Raw genomic sequence first — 13,787 nt, 5'->3', positions numbered from 1 at the left:
ATTTTTTATGAATAATTTCACCATATTAAAACGAGAGTTCAGTTCACCTAGCAGGCTTAACTTTAAACAGATGTAAATGGAAATATGTAAATTAATCACTAATAACATTACATAAATAAATAATAATCTTCAGAAATGATTTTGTCAAAGAAACAAAATAACTAGGGCTTTACAATGATGGTGAAAACTTGGAGAAATGTTGGGGTTAAGTGGGTTAAAATCTTCCTAGAGGTCAGAGACGGTACACAGATGGACATGTCAAAATGCAGAATTTTGGCACTTTAGCAAGTCTTTATTCATATTGAAAAGGAGATTTATTGAATTATCTATATGGTCTATATTAAAGGGCTCTTCATTTAATATAATAGACTTTCAAAATTCAATATTGGTCCACAAATTCTACTTAAAATATCAAAGGGATGCAAAAGGAAATAATTTCATGGAACGACCCAATAAATGATAGACCAGAAGATCTAACAGGTGGGGGACGGTAGATCTGAAGCTCTTTATCAATAGCAGGTCTTCAGATAAAAACATAATAACCAATTTCTGTTATGATTATGTAGCACATGGGGATGTGTGAAACTTACTCCTCAGCCTGAAGTGTCCCCACTTGCACCATGAAATAGCTAGCTTTCCACGTGGCGTGACTGGTAATGCGTTGGCAGGGCAGTCACGTGTGCTAGCAAAGCAGTGCTGGGTTTGAGCCTCGGTTTGAGTCAAATCAGGTGTAAGTGGTACTTGCTAAGCAAGAGCGTGAAGTCATTTACAATTGCATCATTAATGAAAGAAGAACTAAGTGAGTGCTGAAAGTGTAGTCAGATAGCTGAAGTCAAATGTGACAGTATCTGTATGCCCATGGTCTTTACTCACACAACAGATGTCCAGGGATCCAGGCACATGTCAAATTCTGTTCATATATAGACACAATTAGACACACAACCCCTCCTAACTGTGCTTCAGTGTGCAAAGCTGAGAAGTGAGCCTCCTCTCCCCTGTCTCTTGGGAGTTTGTGTTTTCTGACATCTGTGTCTCTGTATCCCCTGCTCCAGGGATAGTCGGCAGAATATCTTGCTTCTCTTTTCATTTCTTTCCCATCCATTCCCTGATTTCATCGCCTTCTTCTCCTGCTCTTGTTCCAGCTATTTCTAATTTTGTCATCCTCTCCCCTTCCCTGTCTTTCCTGTTTCTTCTCTGTCCTGCTTTTGTGGTGAGAAATGTCACCAAATGTTGACATGTCACTCTTATGTATGTAGGCCTGGGGAGGAGTAGTTATAGATATTAAAACTTAACATAATAACATATTTACACCAGTGACAGTTAAGATTAGGAAGAACCATTTTTATTAATGAGCATGATTTTATTTCTATTTCAGTCTATTGGGTGACTGTCATTCATATTCCATTCACCTAGCTTAATGTAACATTGATAGGTTTAGGCTACAGTACGACATGATACTCAAATTTGCCCTATACCCATCATTAGGTTGCTGGAACCTAGCCTAAAAATGAACATTTATAAAGTAAGTGCACAGGTCAAGGGACAAATTGTAGTAATCAAGGTGACAGCATAGCCGCGGGAAGTAGAGTGCTAAGGGGGCTGCAGCACCAAAATTCACCAAAATAGTGCACTAGGCCTTTATTACTCCTGTATGAGCAAAGCCAAATATTCGTCAGAAGAGCGGGGAGAAATCTCTCTCTCTCTTGCTCTCTCTCTGCTGCTTCTCCTTAATTTTTGAAGAAATGAATTTGTTCAAAACTGTTCAACTATTTTATTTTTCTCTCGTTGAGTCAACTCCTCACCACATTTTATACACTGCAGTGCTAGCTAGCTGAATGCTTTCTTATGCTTTCAGTACTAGTTTCATTCTCTGATTCTTTGACTGGATTGACAAAATGTCAGTTGATGCTGCAAGAGCTCTGATAGGTTGGAGGACATCCTCCTGAAGTCATCATAATTACTGTGTAAGTCTATGGAAGGGGGTGAGATCCAAGAACCAACTAGGTTTGGTATTGAAGTCAATGTAGCCAGAGGAGGATAGAAAATAGCTGTCCTCTGACTACACCACGGTGCTACCCTACAGAATTCTGTTGAGGCTACTAGAGACCTTCATTGCAATGTGTGTTTTAATCAGTTATTTGGTAATGTGAATATATTTAGTATAGTTTTATCTACAAAGGATAACTTTTAAAAATGTTCCACTATTTTTATTTTTATGAAATTCACTGAGTAGAATGGTCCTCCCCTTTCTCCTATGAGGAGCCCTCACTGATTATATCAAAGCTGCTCCCCTCTCTCTCCCTCTCTCTTATCTCTCTTAGCCCCCCCCCCCTCTCTTTCTTTCTATCTCTTTAGAAAATGTTGGGCTCCAGCAGCAGGGGACATGAGCCTCAGGCTTCAATATGGCCTATTTACAGTCCACACACATGGAAACTAAACAATGTGAAACCATTTCCAGCTCAGTAAACAACCAAAAAGCACATCTACATCAATGTGTGTGTTAATTAAGTAATTTTAGTAATTTGACAACAATATCATATGGTAATATACAACTGTTGGTCTAAATACACCAACTCAACATGACGTGTGAAATTCGAGACAAAGTACCTCTAGTAAGCCATGTAACAGTTACTGTTACACTTGAAGTCACCTTTCTCTCACCCTCACGATCAGTTTACACCAATGAAATGGTTCAATTAAGTCTCAAGGGTCTCGCTCTCTCTCTCTTTGTGCAAAGTCTCCTATTTCATACTTAGTGGACATCTCTTTCTCAGAGTTTACATGCAAAATAAAACATAAAAAGGGAGATATGTGTGTTCCTGGACATGTCCCCCTATAGCGAGGTATGTGTGTTCCTGGACATGTCCCCCTATAGCGAGGTATGTGTGTTCTTGAATGGTGTGTGTTGTTGTCCATGCAGCCCTCTCCCTGCTGTTGGTCTCTTATCTCTGACCGCATCTTGCACCCCCATTAACCCGGTCCCCTGGCACAGTTTGGTAACCCTGAAAAATTAATCGATTGCTTTAATAATTAACCACACAGCAGCTTGTGGCATACAGGTTTTAAGTTGCTATTGTATAATATCATGATTTATATCTTAATGAACCATTCACTTTTACTTCTACTCACAATCATTTTTTGTTCTCCAATAGTTTGGTGTTGCGCTCACACTGTTTTGTGTACTGTGTTTCTCCACTACCCCATGTTCTAATCTTGCCCCCTCGCTCTCTTTCTTTCCAGGAGTGACTCAGTTGGACGAATATTATTCTGGAACTATATTTCCGCCTCAATGGAATAAAGGATTTTTGCTCATTCATCTGTCTGGCTGTCTATCAGCTTCCAAGTATACTATACAGTAATGGTTGTTGCCATCTCGTTACAAAAATAACCAAAATGCACCGAAAAACAAAAGGGTCAATTTTTAAGTGTTGAAGAGAGGATAAAGTAGTATGTTATTTGGGTTTAATGATTTATGGAAGAAAAGAAAGGAAACAGAAATTGCAAAAATGACTTGATGAGTAGCTTCATAGCCCCAAAAACTAAAGGATGGGATGCAGGGTGTGGAAGAGGGGATTTGGTGGGGGGTTGGTATGGCGCAAAAGACTGCAGAATGATAACTAGCTAATGCTATTTATAGAATTATAAAGACCTTTGTCTCTCTGCTTCAACACATACGCCGAGCCCGTCTCTGGGTGTTCTCCTTTTCAATTACACAATTTGTATAACAACAGTCATTATATCATCAACATACAATTATACAGTAGTTACTGATTCAGGTTATGATAATGATAAGACGACTATACTAAGCTGCACAATAGGATATATACAATCCCATTCAAATGAGGTGCTTTCTTTCAGGCACCTACTGTATTTGGATGAATTGATCCTTGCTTTCAAACACAATTCATCATTAGAATAGAAACCTTTACAGTATGCCAACAATTCAGGTCATATGACTGCAGGGTGTGAAATATAGCACATGACCCTACATTAATTACTTGATAAGTATGTTTGTGCATATTTCTAGCCCAGTGTTTTACCTGAAGCAAGACGCCATATGAAAAGGTTACCAGGACTTCCTGAATGAACAGGCTCTAAACAGCTAATTAACATGAGAATGGGATCTCCTACAGACTGGACATACAAAGACTTCTATCCTATCATATTTTGTTGATGAGATGCTGTGTATGCATAGTCTGTGATGGTGTGGAATGGGGCTTGCAGATGTAGCTGGTGCTAGTGATACTGGGTTAACACTGGGGCAATGAAAGGATGGTGCACTTTGTAATTACAGTGCATTCAGGAAAGTATTCAGAGCCCTTGACTTTTTCCACATTTTGTTATGTTACAGCCTTACTCTAAAATGGATTAAATAAATAAAATCCTCATCAATCTACACACAATACCCCATAACGACAAAGTGAAAACAGAAATGCCTTATTTACACAAGTGTTCATACCGTTTGCTATGAGACTCGAAATTGAGCTCAGGTGCATTCTGTTTCCATTGATCATCCTTGAGATGTTTCTACAACTTGATTGGATTCCACCTGTGGTAAATTCAATTGATTGGACATGATTTGGAAAGACACATACAGTACCTTTATTAATAAGGTCCCACAGTTGACAGTGCATCTCAGAGCAAGAGGTCGAAGGTATTGTCCATAGAGCTCAGAGACAGGATTGTGTCGAGGCACAGATCTGGGGAAGGGTACCAAAACATTTCTGCAGCATTGAAGGTCCCAAAGAACACAGTGGCCTCCATCATTCTTAAACGGAAGCAGTTTGGAACCACCAAGGCTCTTCCTTCAGCTGGCTGCCTGGCCAAACTGAGCAATCGAGGGAGAAGAATCAAGATTCTCTGGTCTGAGGAAACTAAGATTGAACCCTTTGGCCTGTAGGCTAAGCATCACGTCTGGAGGACACCTGGCACCCTACGCTGAACGATGTTGGTGGCAGCATCATGCTGTGGGGATGTTTTTCAGAGGCGGGGACTGGCAGACTAGTCAGGATCAAGGGAAAGATGAACGGAGCAAAGTACAGAGAGATCCTTGATGAAAACCTGCTCCAGAGCACTCAGGACCTCAGACTGTGGTGAAGGTTCACCTTCTAACACAACAACGACGCAATAGTGGCTTCGGGACTCTGAATGTCCTTGAGTGGCCCAGCCAGAGCCCGAACTTGAACCCAATCAAACCTCTCTGGAGAGACCTGAAAATAGCTGTGCAGCGACACTCCCCATCCAACCTGACAAAGCTTGAGAGGATCTTCAGAGAAGAATGGGAGAAACTCCCCAAATACAGGTGTGCCAAGCTTGTAGCGTCATACCCATGAAGACACAAGGCTGTAATCGCTGCCAAAGTTGCTTCAACTAACTACTGAGTAAAAGGTCTGAATAGTTATGTAAATGTTATATTTCTGTTTTGATTTTTTATAAATGTGCAAATATTTATAAAAACCTCTTTTTGCTTTGTCATTATTGGTTATTGATTGTAGATTTAATCAATTTTAGAATAAGGTTGTAATGTAACAAAATGTGGAAAATGTCAAGTGGTCTGAATACTTTCCGAATGCACTGTATACTATTAAATGGGGATTAATTAAACTATTTTGTCACGTCCTGACCTTAGTTCCTTTTTGATGTCTCTATTTTAGTTTGGTCAGGGCGTGAGTTGGGGTGGGCATTCTAAGTTTTGTGTTCTATGTTTTCTGTCTTTGTATTAGTTACCAGACGGAACTGTTTCGGTTGTTCTTTTTGTTTACTTTATATTGTAGTTTTCAGTTCAGTTGAATAAAATGACGAACACTAACCACGCTGCATATTGGTCCCATTCTTCCTACTCTTCATCAGGAGAGGAGGACAACCGTTACAGAACTACCCACCACCACCACAACCGGACCAAGCAGCGTGGTAACCAGGAGCAGAGGGTTCTGGACTCCTGGACATGGGAGGAGATTTTGGACAGTAAGGGACCCTGGGCACAGGCTGTGGAATATCGCCGCCCCCGGGAAGAGCTGGAGGCAGCCAAAGCCGAGCAGCGGCATTATGAGGAGTTAGCACGGCAGCGCAACAGGGACGAGAGGCAGCCCCAACATTTTATTGGAGGGGTGGGGGCTGTCACGTAGAGTAGGCCAGAAGGCTAAACTGGATAACCTAACCTCTATCAAAATAAAAAGATGGCGGAACCGCAAAAGTTCTTCTGTGCAAAGGTGTTTATTTACAAGTGATTCCGGAACAAAAAACAACAGTACTGCCATCAACGTCTACCTTATGGGACAGCTTAAAAACAATGCTGCCCCATCCACAGCTCAATCCAAACTGCCTCTCCATGACTGAAAGAGAGGCTCCTTTTGTAGGGCTAGCCCCTCCTCAGAACAAGTAACCCTAATTAATTAATCAATTAACAATAGAAACCTACATTTTCCATGAACTAAACATACTAAAGGATATACATTGCAACACGGTTTTAAACAATATCACAACATAACATTTACAACATTACATCACTACTGACAATATCTTTCAATATGCCCATATGCATTAATGAGCCATTTGGGACAGGCACTATAAAGCCAACCCAATTCCCTTAGCTGGGTCCTTTTCCAGCATACCCGGAAGCTACAGAGATGGAGAGAGAGGAACAGAACAAACAAACAATGCGCTCATCCACAACATTGATAAGTATAATAATTATTGTATCTCTCAAATATGAGCATTGACAAGTGTGAAATGTATGCACCAAGACAGAAGTTAATTTGTGTGTCACCCACATTGTTAACTTATCTTATAATGGCGCAGGGAGGAGTGATGAATGTGTGTGCGTTAAAGAACCAAATGCTGCCCGCGGCCAGTGACGGACTTCTACGTCACATTACCTTCCTCCTCTCCTGAAGCGACCATGTTCGGGAGCCTTGATAGGTAGTCCGCAGTAACATTCTCTTTTCCTGCCTTGTGACGGACACAGAACCTGAAGGGCTGGAGCTCCAGATACCACCTGGTCACACGAGAATTCCGGTCCTTCATGGTCTGGATCCAGGTCAGTGCTCTGTGGTCCGTGTGCAGGTCAAATTCCCTCCCAAGAAGGTAGTAACGGAGGCTATCTAGCGCCCACTTTATAGCCAGGCACTCCTTTTTGATTGTAGAATACCTGGTTTCCCTGGGCAACAGCTTCCGACTCAGGTACAGCACAGGAAGCTCTTCTCCTGGCTCCCCTTGGGCCAGTACAGCTCCAATTCCTACAGCCCAGCGCCACCTGCACGAGAAATCTCTTCTGAAAATCAGGGGTCTGGAGAACAGGGAATGAGCACAGTCGTTTTTTCAGTGTCATGAAGGCTTCCTCACACACCTCAGTCCACTTCACAGGGTTGCTGGCCCCCTTCGAAGTGAGGTTGGTCAGAGGGACAGCGATGGTCGAAAACTGTGGAATGAATCTCCGGTACCACCCTGCCAGACCTAGGAAGGACTTCACTTGTGTCTTGGTTCTGGGTCGAGGGCTATTCCTGATTGACTCCACTTTCTCCACCTGAGGCGGTGGTACGTCTCTGTCGGCGACTCACCCGATGGCGTTGATGCAGCTCTGAAGCGTTGACGGTAGGTTTCCGGTGAGATGTCAAACTTCACCAGCAGCGCTTCCTTCAAGCCCTTGTAGACATTGGACAGCCCCTCATCCATTGCTGTGTAAGCCTCTAAGGCCTTGCCCGTGAGCAATGGGACAAGCCTGCAGGCCCACTCTACCTCAGGCCACTGCCACGTCTTAGCCATGCGCTCAAACCTCAGCAGATAGTTTTCAATGTCCTCCCCTGCTGGTATGAGGGCATCTTTGGCCCTTCCTCAGGAATGCTGGAAGATGGACGTTAACACTGCTGGACTGGTCCCTGGTACTGGCCTCATTACTGCTTGGGGTGCCTGCTGTGGAGTTGAAGTCCCTGCTGCATCGAGCCTTTGTCGTCCTGGTGTTGGAAGACCCAATCTTGGGCTCTCACTGACGAGTTCCGTCTGGTGGGGAGCTGTGAGGATAGATTGGCGTAGGCCACGTAACTCCTGCTTGAGGTCTTCGTCCCTCCTCTCAAGGCAGGTGAAAAGTCTGAAAAAGGGTTACCATGGTTGGGTGTGGTTCTGGTCCCCCAACTGCTCCTTCAGTCAGCAGCTCACCCAGTTCTGGTTGTCTTTTTGTCGGGCTCCTAGTTTCTCATACTTGACCTCTTCTTCACCAGACGATTCCATGGTATTCCACCCCGGTTCAACTTCAGGTACCTTTTCTGGGCAGTTGATGCTGTTGCTGAGAACGCAATCCTGTACACATTCCTTTACCTCTCTTGTTGGAATTCACTGCTTTGCGGTACGCCATCCCACCACTGCCACCATATGTCACGTAGAGTAGGCCAGAAGGCTAAACTGGATAACCTAACCTCTATCAAAATAAAAAGATGGCGGAACCGCAAAAGTTCTTCTGTGCAAAGGTGTTTATTTACAAGTGATTCCGGAACAAAAACAACAGTACTGCCATCAACGTCTACCTTATGGGACAGCTTAAAAACAATGCTGCCCCATCCACAGCTCAATCCAAACTGCCTCTCCATGACTGAAAGAGAGGCTCCTTTGTAGGGCTAGCCCCTCCCCTCAGAACAAGTAACCCTAATTAATTAATCAATTAACAATAGAAACCTACATTTTCCATGAACTAAACATACTAAAGGATATACATTGCAACACGGTTTTAAACAATATCACAACATAACATTTACAACATTACATCACTACTGACAATATCTTTCAATATGCCCATATGCATTAATGAGCCATTTGGGACAGGCACTATAAAGCCAACCCAATTCCCTTAGCTCGGGTCCTTTTCCAGCATACCCGGAAGCTACAGAGATGGAGAGAGAGGAACAGAACAAACAAACAATGCGCTCATCCACAACATTGATAAGTATAATAATTATTGTATCTCTCAAATATGAGCATTGACAAGTGTGAAATGTATGCACCAAGACAGAAGTTAATTTGTGTGTCGACCCACATTGTTAACTTATCTTATAATGGCGCAGGGAGGAGTGATCACTCTTAAAGAACCAAATGCTGCCCGCGGCCAGCCGGACTTCTAAATTGGGGCACATGGGGAGTGTAAGTCAGGTAGGAGACTTGAGCCAACTTCACCCAAAGTGAGAGGTGGAAGGCACCGTGTGGACGCACGGTGTCCCCATTTAGCCCGGTGTGCTAGCGCATTTAAAGCATCTGGTCTCCAGTGCTAACCCGGGGCACCAGCCCTGTTGTCCTGGTTCGCCAGCACCGGCCAGTGCGTTCTGTTCCACCCCGCTGCATTTACTGAGCTACGGGGTGTATCCAGCCAGGACAGGTTGTGCAGGCTCGGTGCTCGAGACCTCCAGTGCGCCTCAATGGTCCGGTCCATCCGGTGCCTCCTCCACGCACCAGGCCTCCTGTGGCAGCCCCACGCACCAGGCTGTCTCGCCGTCTCCTCCCTCCAGGTGCTCCCTCCTGTCTAGCGCTTCCAGAGTCTCCCGCCTATCCAGCGCTTCCAGAGACTTCCTCCTGTCCAGCGCTTCCAGTGTCTTCCTCCTGCCCAGCGCTTCCAGTGTCTTCCTCCTGTCCAGGGCTTCCAGATTCTCCCTCCTGTCCAGCGCTTCCAGAGTCTCCCTCCTGTCCGGCGCTGCCAGAGCCGCCCGTCAGTCAGGAGCTGCCATAGCCGCACGTCAGTCAGGAGCTGCCAGAGCCGCCCGTCAGTCAAGAGCTGAAAGAGCCGCCCTTCACTCCGGCGCTGCCAGAGCCACCCTTCACTCCGACGCTGCCCTCGCCGCTCCAAAGGTGCCACTTAATTGGGCCAAGACTATGGTGGAGTGGGGTCCACGTCCCGCGCCAGATCGGCCACCGCGGACAGATGCCCACCCAGACCCTCCCCTATGGGGTTAGGTTTTGCATCCGGAGTCCGCACTTTTTGGGGGGTACACGTCCTGACCTTAGTTCCTTTTGTATGTCTCTATTTTAGGTTGGTCAGGGCGTGGGTTGGGGTGGGCATTCTATGTTTTGTTCTTGTGTTTATATTTCTAGGTGTTTGGCCTGGTAAATCAGAGGCAGCTGTCAAACTCTGATTGAGAACCATACAGATAGCCTGTTTTCTCACTCTTGTTTGTGGGTGGTTATTTTCCATTTCAGTGTTTTTCACCATACGGGACTGTTTCGGTTTTTCTTTATTTGCTTGTTCGTTTGTTCTCTGTGTTCAGTGTAATAAATATGACGAACACTTACCACACTGCAAATTGGTCCGATATTTCCTACTCCTCCTCAGAAGAGAAAGAAGACAACCGTTACATATTTAGTTAAACTGAGGAATGTTTGTTTAATTGAATCTCACAATCACTCTGTAAAATGTTCAGCCTTAAATTGTGAGGTGTAGTTCAAGTTCACCCAAAATGAAGCTAATGGACACTGATTTAGGTTAGCTATTTAAAGCATGCTAACAGGGGTCTGCACTGTTAAATTTGGGGACTTACGGATTCCTTCGGAGGTGTGCAGGCAGCAGCGGATGAACAAATGTTTGTGAGACCCGACCTCCTCTCACTCCGGTGTTCTTGTAGACGCCCATCAATCCTAATCATGAGGGCGATGAGGGAATCGAGGTCCAATGATAACTCCCGCTCGGTGAGCTCGTCTTTTATTTCCTCCGACAGCCCGTGAGGGAAGGAATCGAATAGAGCCTCCAGATTCCAGGCACTCTCTTCAGCCAATGTGCGAAACTCTACTGCGTATTCTGCCACAGTACAGGAGTTCTGATGTTCCTTCAGTAGTTTTCGGGACGCCTCTCTCCCGGGCACAAGAGAATCGAACCTTCCTCAACTCCGCCATGAAATCTTCCAGGTTATGGCAAACAGCGGATTTAGATACGCTATCATCTTTGATCGATCCAAAGGGAACGAAGAAGGCTGTTGCTCAAAAATGCCGGATGTGGCAGCTGCTTGCGAGCTTATTCACGGAATTGCTCCATCAACGCCATGAACCCCAGGTCGTTGCGTTCCGTCAGATATCAGAACCCCTCCATCAGGTTCTAAAGTAGCTCCTCCTGTCTCTTAATGGTAGCTCCCTGCTGGGAGACTGTGTGACGGAGCTGGTCCAAGTCTGCTGCATCAGTCAGGGCCAGTTCGTACTAACACGACACAAGGCGAGACCCAGATGCAGACACAGGAGGCAGATGGTTAGAGCTCTGGTATTATTACAATCCAAGGGATAGACAAAGAGACAGAGTCCAAACGGTACAGGGCTCGAGGTCAGGGGCAGGCAAGGGTCAAAACAAGGAGAACGAGAAAAGAGAGATTGGGAAAAAAAGGAGTTGAGAGAAAAAAAACGCTGTTCGACTTAGCAAACAAGACGAACTGGCACAGACAGAAAACACAGGTATAAATACCCAGAGAATAAGTGGGGAAGATAGGTGACACCTGGAGGGGGATGGAGACAAGCACAAGGACAGGTGAAACAGATCAGGGTGTGACAAGTTCTCAAAAGAAAATAGGGAGAAAGAGGCAGAATGGTTCAAGTATGGCTCCCCTATTTACACATATTGTTATTGTGGCTTTTGTGAGAGGCACCAAATTTCACACACAGCAAAGACGTGCCTAAACAAGTATTTCTGGCTATCGTGCCATAGCAGATTTTGTCCATTAGCCCCTGGAAAACAATTTGGACAGCAGTCATATCAGAGGCGTCATGCCCATAAGGGGCACAGGGACACGTGATTTGTCTCGTTTAAAAAAATCACAATAATAAACATATATTATATATATATTAATACTACTAGCCACTTAGCAATTTTATGAAGTTGTCTTTAGCTAGCCCAGATAGGTTCTCAATCTCCCAACCTCATAACTAGCTGCCAAGAAGCCATTTCAGGCTATCGATCAAGTTAGAGTAGCTCGCTTGTCTAATATCTTAGCTGGCATGCCTGCTGGAAAGGTTGGTAGACTTTAGAAAGGCAAGCAATTACTAAATGTACTGAATAAGACTCACATTATTTTCAATCTTTTACCCAGATTTTTAGCAGAGATGCAGATAAGTATATTTTGTTTCGTTTCAAAAGACAGACAGATATGCTGAAATATTAAAATCTTTTTTTTTACATAGAATTAAGCATAATGATTATGGCTCTAGAAAAGGCAAATTCAGTTTTAGTTTTTTTCAGAAATCTCCAACTTCCACATGTGGTGGGCCTAGTCCCCCTCCAGACCACCCCCCAGCCACCCCCTTCTTTGTGCCACCTCAGAGTCACATGGCCAGTGTGCTAAATTTAAAAATAAATTGTTTTAAATCATGTCTAGTTCCAATATGAACTGAGCTGATTACACCTTCCTAACGCTTATCAATTTCAAAACTGATCAAGTGGAGCATGACAATGAGTCATGATGAAAAGCATTTTGCCATAGTATTTGGGGGTCTGCATAGTCACAGGATGTAGGGGTGCTGAGCGTGCTGTAGCACCCCCTGACAAAAATAGTCCTCAGCAGTAAGAGGTTGCTGGTTTCGAATCCCTGAGCAAACTCGGTAAAAAATATGATGATGTTCCCCTTGAACAAGACACTTAACCCTAATTGCCCCTGTAAGTCGCTCTGGATAACAGTGTCTGCTAAATGACTAAAATGTAAATGGATACATAGGTCATGCTACAGTACATGTTGAGGATGCAATGAAACAGGAGTAGTTAAAGTTTGCTGATCAGGACTGTCAACACAGATGTGGTTGTCTCAAAATAACCGTCTCAATTACACTGATCTTTGGGTTACGTATGGGACAGGAAGGAACTTTTGCCCCGTTGCTGCACTTAACATTGACAGAAAGCTGGGGACAGAAGAATGCTGCTTTTTATACATAGTATACTGCTGATAGAACAAAATAGCCAACAGAGGGGCAATGTTCTGAGAAGCATCTGGATATCCTCAACATAAAGACTCCCCTGTGTCATTGACATCCAGTTTCCATACTAAAACTGTACTCTGTCGAGGATAATAGTAACTGTTGTTTATGCATACTGTGCATTTGACATTACTGTAACAAATGACAGGATAAGGGTATCAAGAGTCAGCAAAAGAGTAACATTAAAGTGATTAAAGTGACAGATTAAAGTGACAGGAGTGGTACTATGTGTGTACACATTACACACACGGACACAGTATTCACTATTTCCTGTAGTTGAAAACAAAAAAAGTGTATTAGCTGATTAGAAATAGTGGACCTAAGCATAATACACATGTAGCCAGCAAATGGAGAGCACAATGAATACATTGAAAAAGATTTGTTCTTTATTTTTAAAAAATACATTCTAAAACGATTTCAAGTAGGCCCAGTTCAACATCTTTAAAACATGGTTGATGATAAGCCTATTACATGTATATACATGCATAGACTGTTTGTATGAAGATAATATGCCACATTCCCTGCCAATGTCATTGAATATACACTGAACAAAAATATAAATGCAACATGCAACAATTTCAATGATTTTACAGTTAATATAAGGAAATCAGTCAATTGAAATAAATTCATTACACCCTAATCTATGTATTTCACATGAGGCCGAGACAATAAGAAGACACAGTGGCAGAATAAATTCATTACGCTCTAATCTATGTATTTCACATGAGGCCGAGACAATAAGACACTGTGGCAGAATAAATTCAACCACACCTTTGTTTCATCACAAAACCGGAGAGCAACCTCTGTCGGCTGAAGTCCACAAAGCATATTATTGCATGTAACAAACAGTTACATGACCTACAGCATGG

This window comes from Oncorhynchus masou, chromosome 11, assembly GCF_036934945.1.
Source record: "Oncorhynchus masou masou isolate Uvic2021 chromosome 11, UVic_Omas_1.1, whole genome shotgun sequence".
Classification (NCBI taxonomy): domain Eukaryota; kingdom Metazoa; phylum Chordata; class Actinopteri; order Salmoniformes; family Salmonidae; genus Oncorhynchus; species Oncorhynchus masou.
The sequence above is the reverse complement of the archived record's forward strand: the minus strand, read 5'-3'. Positions refer to the sequence as shown.